The following is an 8,049-nucleotide window of genomic DNA, read 5'->3' as shown; positions in this document are numbered from 1 at the left end:
GTTTTGTATTTTGATGTGGCAAGTTCTACCTCAGTGTTCCTAGGTATACTATTAATCTTTCTCTCTCTCTCTCTCTCTCTCTGTCTCTTTTTTTTACTACCTTCACCCACCTTGGATAAATGGTTTGAGGTCTCATTTCTTTATTCCTTCAGTTGTTTTGGCCAGGGATACTGAGAAGTACAAACCCAATAGAAAAAAGTGAGAAGCAAAAAACTATTGAGGTATGGGTGTGGTATAGGAGTAAGACATAACAAACGCTTTTGTAAGGAGGTGGGAAGTAGAATGTATTCAGGCAGGAAATCACTGTAATTAAAGAATCCTGACTAGGTGAATGGATCTTTGATGTTCTAGAATTCTGAATGGTTAAATACCCGAATACTAGATTGGTGACTTCATGGGTATATGACTCCTTGCAGTGCTTCTAGGGAAGAGTTTCTACTCCTTTTTTGACAATTAAACTGACAGTGTCTTTGAAGAAAGTCTTAAGTCATTATGGGCTATGTGACTTCAGGACATGTGCTTATAATACTGATGCTTGGGGAACTCATAATAACCTTGTTAATAAACGGTAGGGTGTCAGGTGATAAAATTGACCCATATCATGGTGTGTTGCTTTTGAAAGGGAATAGAACTAAGTAGCCCTTACTGTTTATTTTCATTTCTCTGCAACACTATGTTGTGTGGGACAGGGATAATTTGGTGGGGGAAAACTGGAGAGGGTACGAAACAGTTCTTGCTGAGGTTATTCTTGGATGTCTAATGAGGCTCTGTCTCCGCTGGCAGCTGTGATTCCCTCATGGGCTGATTTACCAGTCTCCTTGTCATTTTGTTCTGCTTACTCCTGGGTTTGTGGTATCATTGGTGCTTAAAATTCTCAGTTACAGTCCTCTGATGGAGAGGAAGTGAAAAGCACCATGTCCTCTACTTAATGAGGAAAGGTTGGATATGGCAGTTTTAAAGGGCAACAGGAATATTTAGAAAATGTGAAAACATATTGTAGTATTTTCCAGCTTTTGTATATTCTATGGGATAAGGATGAGATGATCACTGTGTGCTCCTAGTCATGTTTTGTTCTAGGCCAAAGCCACACCCACAGATTAATTTGTGTCTCCTGTCCGGTTACTCTTACCCTTGGTTATGAGAAGTTTTCTTCAGTCATTTCTTTGGAAAAGGTAATGTTACTGGGACTAGTAGACATCGGTAACCTACCGTTTCAAATTGAGAATTTTATAATTTAAGTTGGGTCTAAAATTGAGCCAGCCGTTCTGTTCACAATGATTAGGCATCACAATTGCTAGTTAATAGGTGCAACTTTTATAAAAAAACATGAAGGGGGGCCAGGAATACCAACTGAAGGATCTTGAGACCATTCCTAGGGATTATGCCAAATGATGGAGCATCATGACAGTTATATGGTAAATGGGGAAACCTATGAACAGGTCCCATATCTTTATTTTTTATTTTTATTTTTTTAAAAGATTTTTATTTATTTATTTATTTGATAGAGACAGCCAGCGAGAGAAGGAACACAAGCAGGGGGACTGGGAGAAGAAGAAGCAGGCTCTCAGAGGAGAAGCCCGATGTGGGGCTTGATCCCAGAACGCTGGGATCACGCCCTGAGCTGAAGGCAGATGCTCAATGACTGCACCACCCAGGCACCCCAGGTCCCATATCTTTAATCTCTTAACTATATTGCTTCCCTTGACTTCATAAAGGTGATCTCTTTTTAAAAGAATAATATGAGTGGGGCACCTGGGCAGCTCAGTTGGGCGTCTGCCTTTGGCTCAGGTTGTGATCCCACAGTCCTGGGATCAAGCCCCACATCAGGCTCCCTCCTCAGCAGGGAGTCTGCTTCTCCCCCTCCTTACTGCTTGTGCTCTATCTCTGTCTCAAATAAGTAAATAAAATGTTTAAAAAATAATATGAGTATAGTTGACCCACAATGTTACATTAGTTCCAGGTGTACAACATAATGATTCAACTTCTCTATACATTATGTTATGATCATCACAAGTACAACGGCCATCTAACACCATACAATGTCATTAACAATGCTATTAACTTCCTTACTCCTCTGATCTACTCCTTCCATAATGAACCCTGTATCTCCCACTTCCTTTAACCTGTTTTGCCCAACCTCCTACCCCCCACCCTATGGCCACCATTGCTTTGTTCTCTGTAGGTCTGGTCCTGCTTTTTGTTTATTCATTTGTTTTTGGTTTTGTTTTGTTTTCTTAGATTCCACATGACTGAATTCATACGGTATTTGTCTTTCTCTGTTTGACTTAATTCACTTGCATAAAACCCTCTAGGTCCATCTGTGTTGTCACAAATAGCAAGATCTCATCATTTTTATTGCTGCTCAATATTCCATTGTATATGTATGCCACATCTTCCTTACCCATTTGTCTATTGATGGGTACTTAGGTTGCTGCCATATCTTGGATAAAGGTAATTTGAAAAATTTTATTTAAATTCAATTTAATTAGCATACACTGTATTATTAGTTTCAGAGGTAGAATTTAGTGATTCATCAGTTGCATACAACACCCAGTGCTCATTACTTCATGTGCCCTCCTTAATGCCCATAACCCAATTGCCCCATTACCCCACCCGCCACCTCCACTCCAGCAACCCTCAGTTTGTTTCTTATTGTCTCTTGTGATATCCCTCCCCTCTGTTTTCATCTTAATTTTCCTTCCCTTCCCCTATGTTCATCTATTTTGTTTCTTAAATTACACATATGAATGAAACCATATGATAATTGTCTTTCTCTGATTGACTTACTTCACTCAGCATAATACCCTCCAGTTCCATCCACATCATTACAAATGGCAAGATTTCATTGTTTTTTATGGCTGAATAAAACTTCAGTGTGTGTGTGTGTGTGTGTGTGTGTGTGTGTGTGTGTGTATAATCCATCTATCGATGGACATCTGGGCTCTTTCCATATTTTGGCTATTGTGGACATTGCTGCTATAAACATTGGGGTGAATGTGCCCCTTTGAATCACTGTGTCCTAGTAGTACAATTGCTGGGTCATAGGGTAGTTCTATTTTTAACTTTTTGTGGAACTTCCATACTGTTTTCCAGAGTGGCTGCACCTGTTTGCATTCCCATCAATAGTGTAAGAGGGTTCCCCTTTCTCCACACCCTAGCCTACATCTGTTGTTTCCTGGGTTTTTTTTTTATTATATTATGTTAATCACCATACAGTACATCCCCGGATTCCGATGTAAAGTTCGATGCTTCATTAGTTGCGTATAACACCCAGTGCACCATGCAATACGTGCCCTCCTTACTACCCATCACCAGTCTATCCCATTCCCCCACCCCCCTCCCCTCTGAAGTCTTCAGTTTGTTTCTCATAGACCATAGTCTCTCATGTTTCATTCCCCCTTCTGATTACCCCCCTTTTCTTTATCCCTTTCTTCCCCTACCGATCATCCTAGTTCTTATGTTCCGTAGATGAGAGAAATCATATGATAATTGTCTTTCTCTGCTTGACTTATTTCACTTAGCATTATCTCCTCCAGTGCTGTCCATGTTGCAGCAAATGTTGAGAATTCGTTCTTTCTGATAGCTGAGTAATATTCCATTGTATATATGGACCACAGCTTCTTAATCCAGTCATCTGTTGAAGGGCATCTCGGCTCCCTCCATGATTTGGCTATTGTGTTTCCTGGGTTTTTAATGTTAGCCATGCTGAAGTGTTATCTTACCGTGGATTTGATTTATATTTCTCTGATGATGAGTGATGTTCAGCATTTTTTTTAATGTGTCTGTTGGCTATTTGTATGTCTTCTTTGGAGACATGAAAGTCTTCTGCCCATTACTTGACTGTTTGTTGTTGTTGTTTGTTTCTTTTGTTTTTTGGGGTGTTGAGCTTGGTAAGTTCTTTAAGGTTTTGGATACTAGCCACTTATCTGATAAGACATTTGCAAGTATCTTTTCCCATTCTGTAGGTTGCCTTTTAGTAATAAAGATAATTTTTAAGGGGTTTTATTGTCACCAGTTCTTGGGTTTGCTACAGTCTTTCTCCCAGTACCAGCATTCCTAATGGTGATGTTCCATTTACCCACTCTGATTTCTTTTCCACCTGTACTCTAGATCAAAATCATAGCTTCTCTAGAGTGCCAGAGTGATGAAAGTTCTCATCACTTGAATGCATAAGGAAAGATCAAAGGAATAGGGGAATATAGAGTAGGGTAGGAAAGAAGTTGGATTTAGGCAGACTTGGAGATAGTGAATTACTTAATTAGAACCTGTCATTTCTGTGAGGAACTCAGTGGTGAGGAAACAGAATTTGCAGATAGAATGAAAAAACATTATTTCTCTGGAAGAAAAATAAATGGAAGAGGAATGTTAAAGGTAGGATGGGTTTTGAGGGCCTCACTTTTTAATTATACAAGAAACAATTGGATCTATCTCCCCAGACCTGGAATAAATCCCATCCCCTTTTCCTTTTAGAATTTTTAAACAGTCAATGATTCAGAAAATATCCCTGGGATGCCATCCACGTTTTGAGAATAGAGGAAGAGATGTGGAATCCATTTATGATGGTGAGCTATTGTGCCCTCCCATTCCCATGGGACATTTGGCACTAATGCTGGAGGTTAAGAAACTGCTGTTTTATGACTGCAGATGGAATCATTTTCATAGTGTGGTGGTTTTATTCCCTCACTCCAATTAAATTCCTTTGGATTTTGTGCAGGAGGGTGTTAGCCATGTAATTCTCAGAGTAATCAGCATTGTGTATATAAATGCACATAATAAAGATGAGGCACCTGAAGTCCAGAGAACATGACTGCTCAATGTCATAATATAGACATAGCTGATGTGAACCAACCCAGATTAAGATCACTTGATATCTAAATTAGTCATTTTCTCACCATATATTCCATATAGCCTCTTTTATAAGAAGGGAAACATTTTTTTTATGAGAAGAGTTTGGATTGTGAATAACTTATAGTTGGGAATAGCTCTCCCTAATTATAACTAACCTTCAGCAGAGTACTTCATGTCATTATGTTCATGGAGAAAGTCTTACACACTACCTAAAGGCAGGATTATAGTAATTGTACATCATTCTTGGGAATCATTGCCTGAGTTTATGTTTTGCTTTTGCCACGTACTATGATATCATTAAATCTCTGCTTTTGTTTCCTCAATAAGATTGAGATGATGACAGTACCTATCTCATAGAATGTAGTCAGTTTTAAATTCGAAAATGCATATAAGTACAACAGTGTTTGTCACATAGTAAGCAAACAAATGCTAACTATAATAATAATTTAAATATATAGTTGAAGTGGGTATGGCCACTCTTTGATAATTCACAAGGATTCATTATAAATGAATTCTTATTGGGATTGGGGGTTGAAAGACATGGCGATGATTTTCCAAAGAATGGGCCAAAAAGCCTTCAAGAAACCAGTTTGCCCATGATCTTAGCTATTTTTATGCACATGGTCATCTTGGACCTGTAAGGAAGAGCTTGCCATTTTTACTGTGTGTAAAAACATTGTTTCAAGGGGACAGATACTAAGAGAATTGTGAGAAATGTGTTTCTGTAAAGGACAAGATTTGAAACTCAATTTTTAACTTTTGAAGGCACCTCCACACTGTTTTCCAAAGTGGCTGTACCAACTTGCATTCCCACCAACAGTGTAATAGGGATCCCCTTTCTCCACATCCTCTCCAACATTTGTTGTTTCCTGCCTTGTCAATTTTTGCGTCAGGTGGTATCTCAAGGTGGTTTTGACTTGAATTTCCCTGATGGCTAATTATTTTGAACATTTTTTCATGTGTCTGTTAACCATTTGTATGGCTTCATTGGAAAAGTGTCTTTTCACATCTTCTGCCCATTTTTTGATTTGATTATTTGTTTCCTGTGTATTGAGTTTGAGAAGTTCTTTGTAGATCTTGGATACTAATCTTTTATCTGTAGTGTCATTTGCAAATATCTTCTCCCATTCCGTGGGCTGCCTCTTAGTTTTTTTGATTGTATCCTTGGCTGTGCAGAAGCTTTTTATCTTGATGAAGTCCCACAAGTTCATTTTTGCTTTTGTTTCCCTTGCCTTTGGAGACGTGTCATGAAAGAAGTTGCTGTGGCCGATGTCGAAGAGGTTACAGCCTATGTTCCTCTCTAGGATTTTGATGGATCGAGGTCTGTCATCCATTTGGAGTTTATCATTGTGTATGATGTGAGAGAGTGGTCAAGCTTCATTCTTTTGCATGTAGCTGTCCAATTTTCCCACACCATTTATTGAAGAGACTGTCTTTTTTCCACTGGATGTGTTTTCCTGCTGTCAAAGATTAGTTGACCATAGAGTCAAGGGTCCATTTCTGGAGTCTGTATTCTGTTCCATTGGTCTATGTGTCTGTTTTTATGCCAGCGCCATGCTATCTTGGTGATCACAGCTTTGTAATATAGCTTGAAATCCAGCAACGTGATGCCCCCAGCTTTGTTTTTCTTTTTCAACAGTTCCTTGGCGAGTCGGGGTCTTTTCTGGTTCCACACAAATTTTAGGATTGTTTGTTTCATCTCTTTGAAAAATGTCATTGGTATTTTGATTGGGATGGCGTTGAAAGTGTACATTGCTCTGGGTAGCATAGACATTTTAACTATGTTTATTCTTCCAATCCATGGGCATGGAATGTTTTTCCATCTTTTTGTGTCTTCTTCAATGTCTTTCATCAGTGCTCTGTAGTTTCTAGAGTATAGATCCTTTACCTCTCTGGTTAAGTTTGAGAATTAAGTTATTCTGGAACCCCAAGATGTGGTGAAAGGTATAGAAGTGGTTTTAGCTATCTTGTCTATACTAAGCTATTGCCTTCAAAGGGAAGAGAATAAAGAATATAGCTGCCACTGACTAATATTGCCTGAACCACAGTACAATGGAGGAGACCTTCTTTAAAAGGTACTACCTATTTCTTGATACAGCAACTGACATTATTTTTGAGTTAGAACCCAAAACACCCATTAGGACAAGGGCTCTGGCCATGGGCACCTAAGGGCTGAGAAACAGGACATGAGATAAGGGACTTAATTGAACTATTGCCAAATAGAAATTACCACTGATTATGATAGATGGCAAGTTGGCTTTGGAGAAAACTCAGGATAAGTAGTAAATCCTGCCATTTTTAGCAAAAGAGAGTGTGCTGGAATTCTACAATGTTGACAGAAAATAGCTCTAGTAACAACAACCCCATTAGGCACTCGATTGATTACCAGTACCCAAAGGTCATAACATTAGCCAATAGTCATAACATTAGCTATTCTGAAAAGACTAAGAAAAAGTCAAAGCAAAGTTCTAACCATGATTTCCCTTCCATATCTAATCTGGAATCAGAGGTCCCTTTATTTCTTCCCTTCTATTTCTTGTCCTTTCCCTGCATTCCTAAGGAGAGGATAATGGCCAGAAGAAAGTCTGGATGATCTATAAACAGACCCTAGATTAAGCAGTGAATAAATACACCATGTGGAAATAAGAAATAGAATAGTCAATATCATGATTATGTTTCCAGTCAATATCATGATTATGCTAAGTCAAGCACTTGTCCCATTTCATGCCATTCTTAATTGAGCCAGAAACAGTGCTCAGTTCCCTCTTTCGAATGCCAATCCCTGAGCACTTTTTCCTCCATCAGGTTACTTTTTGATTGATAGTTTTTGTTTTTTGTCTTTACCTTCCCATCTTTGGAATAAGGCATGCTGGAGGAATGGCCAGTGTTAGAGGAAATAAGCCTGTAAAGGAAGTTACAGAAGTGACAGCAGGCTTTAGGATAGCAAGCCACAGAAGGACCCTGTTATCAAGCAAGGACTCCCATATCCTAGGGGCCCAAAACATGTTAATTTGGTGGGGGAGGAGAGTGCACAGTTATCTGATAGGCTGATTAACCAGATACCAATGCCATTTAGTTGCCTCTATAACCCTTGCTTATATTCTGATCCTTTCTCACCTTAGTATTTACAGCTTTTACCTTGCCAAGTTCTGCCTGTTCATTTCCTAATATCTCTGGAACACCATAAACTCACTTTTATAG

The sequence above is a fragment of the Ailuropoda melanoleuca genome, chromosome X, assembly GCF_002007445.2.
Source record: "Ailuropoda melanoleuca isolate Jingjing chromosome X, ASM200744v2, whole genome shotgun sequence".
NCBI lineage: Eukaryota > Metazoa > Chordata > Mammalia > Carnivora > Ursidae > Ailuropoda > Ailuropoda melanoleuca.
Note: the sequence above shows the minus strand (reverse complement) of the source record.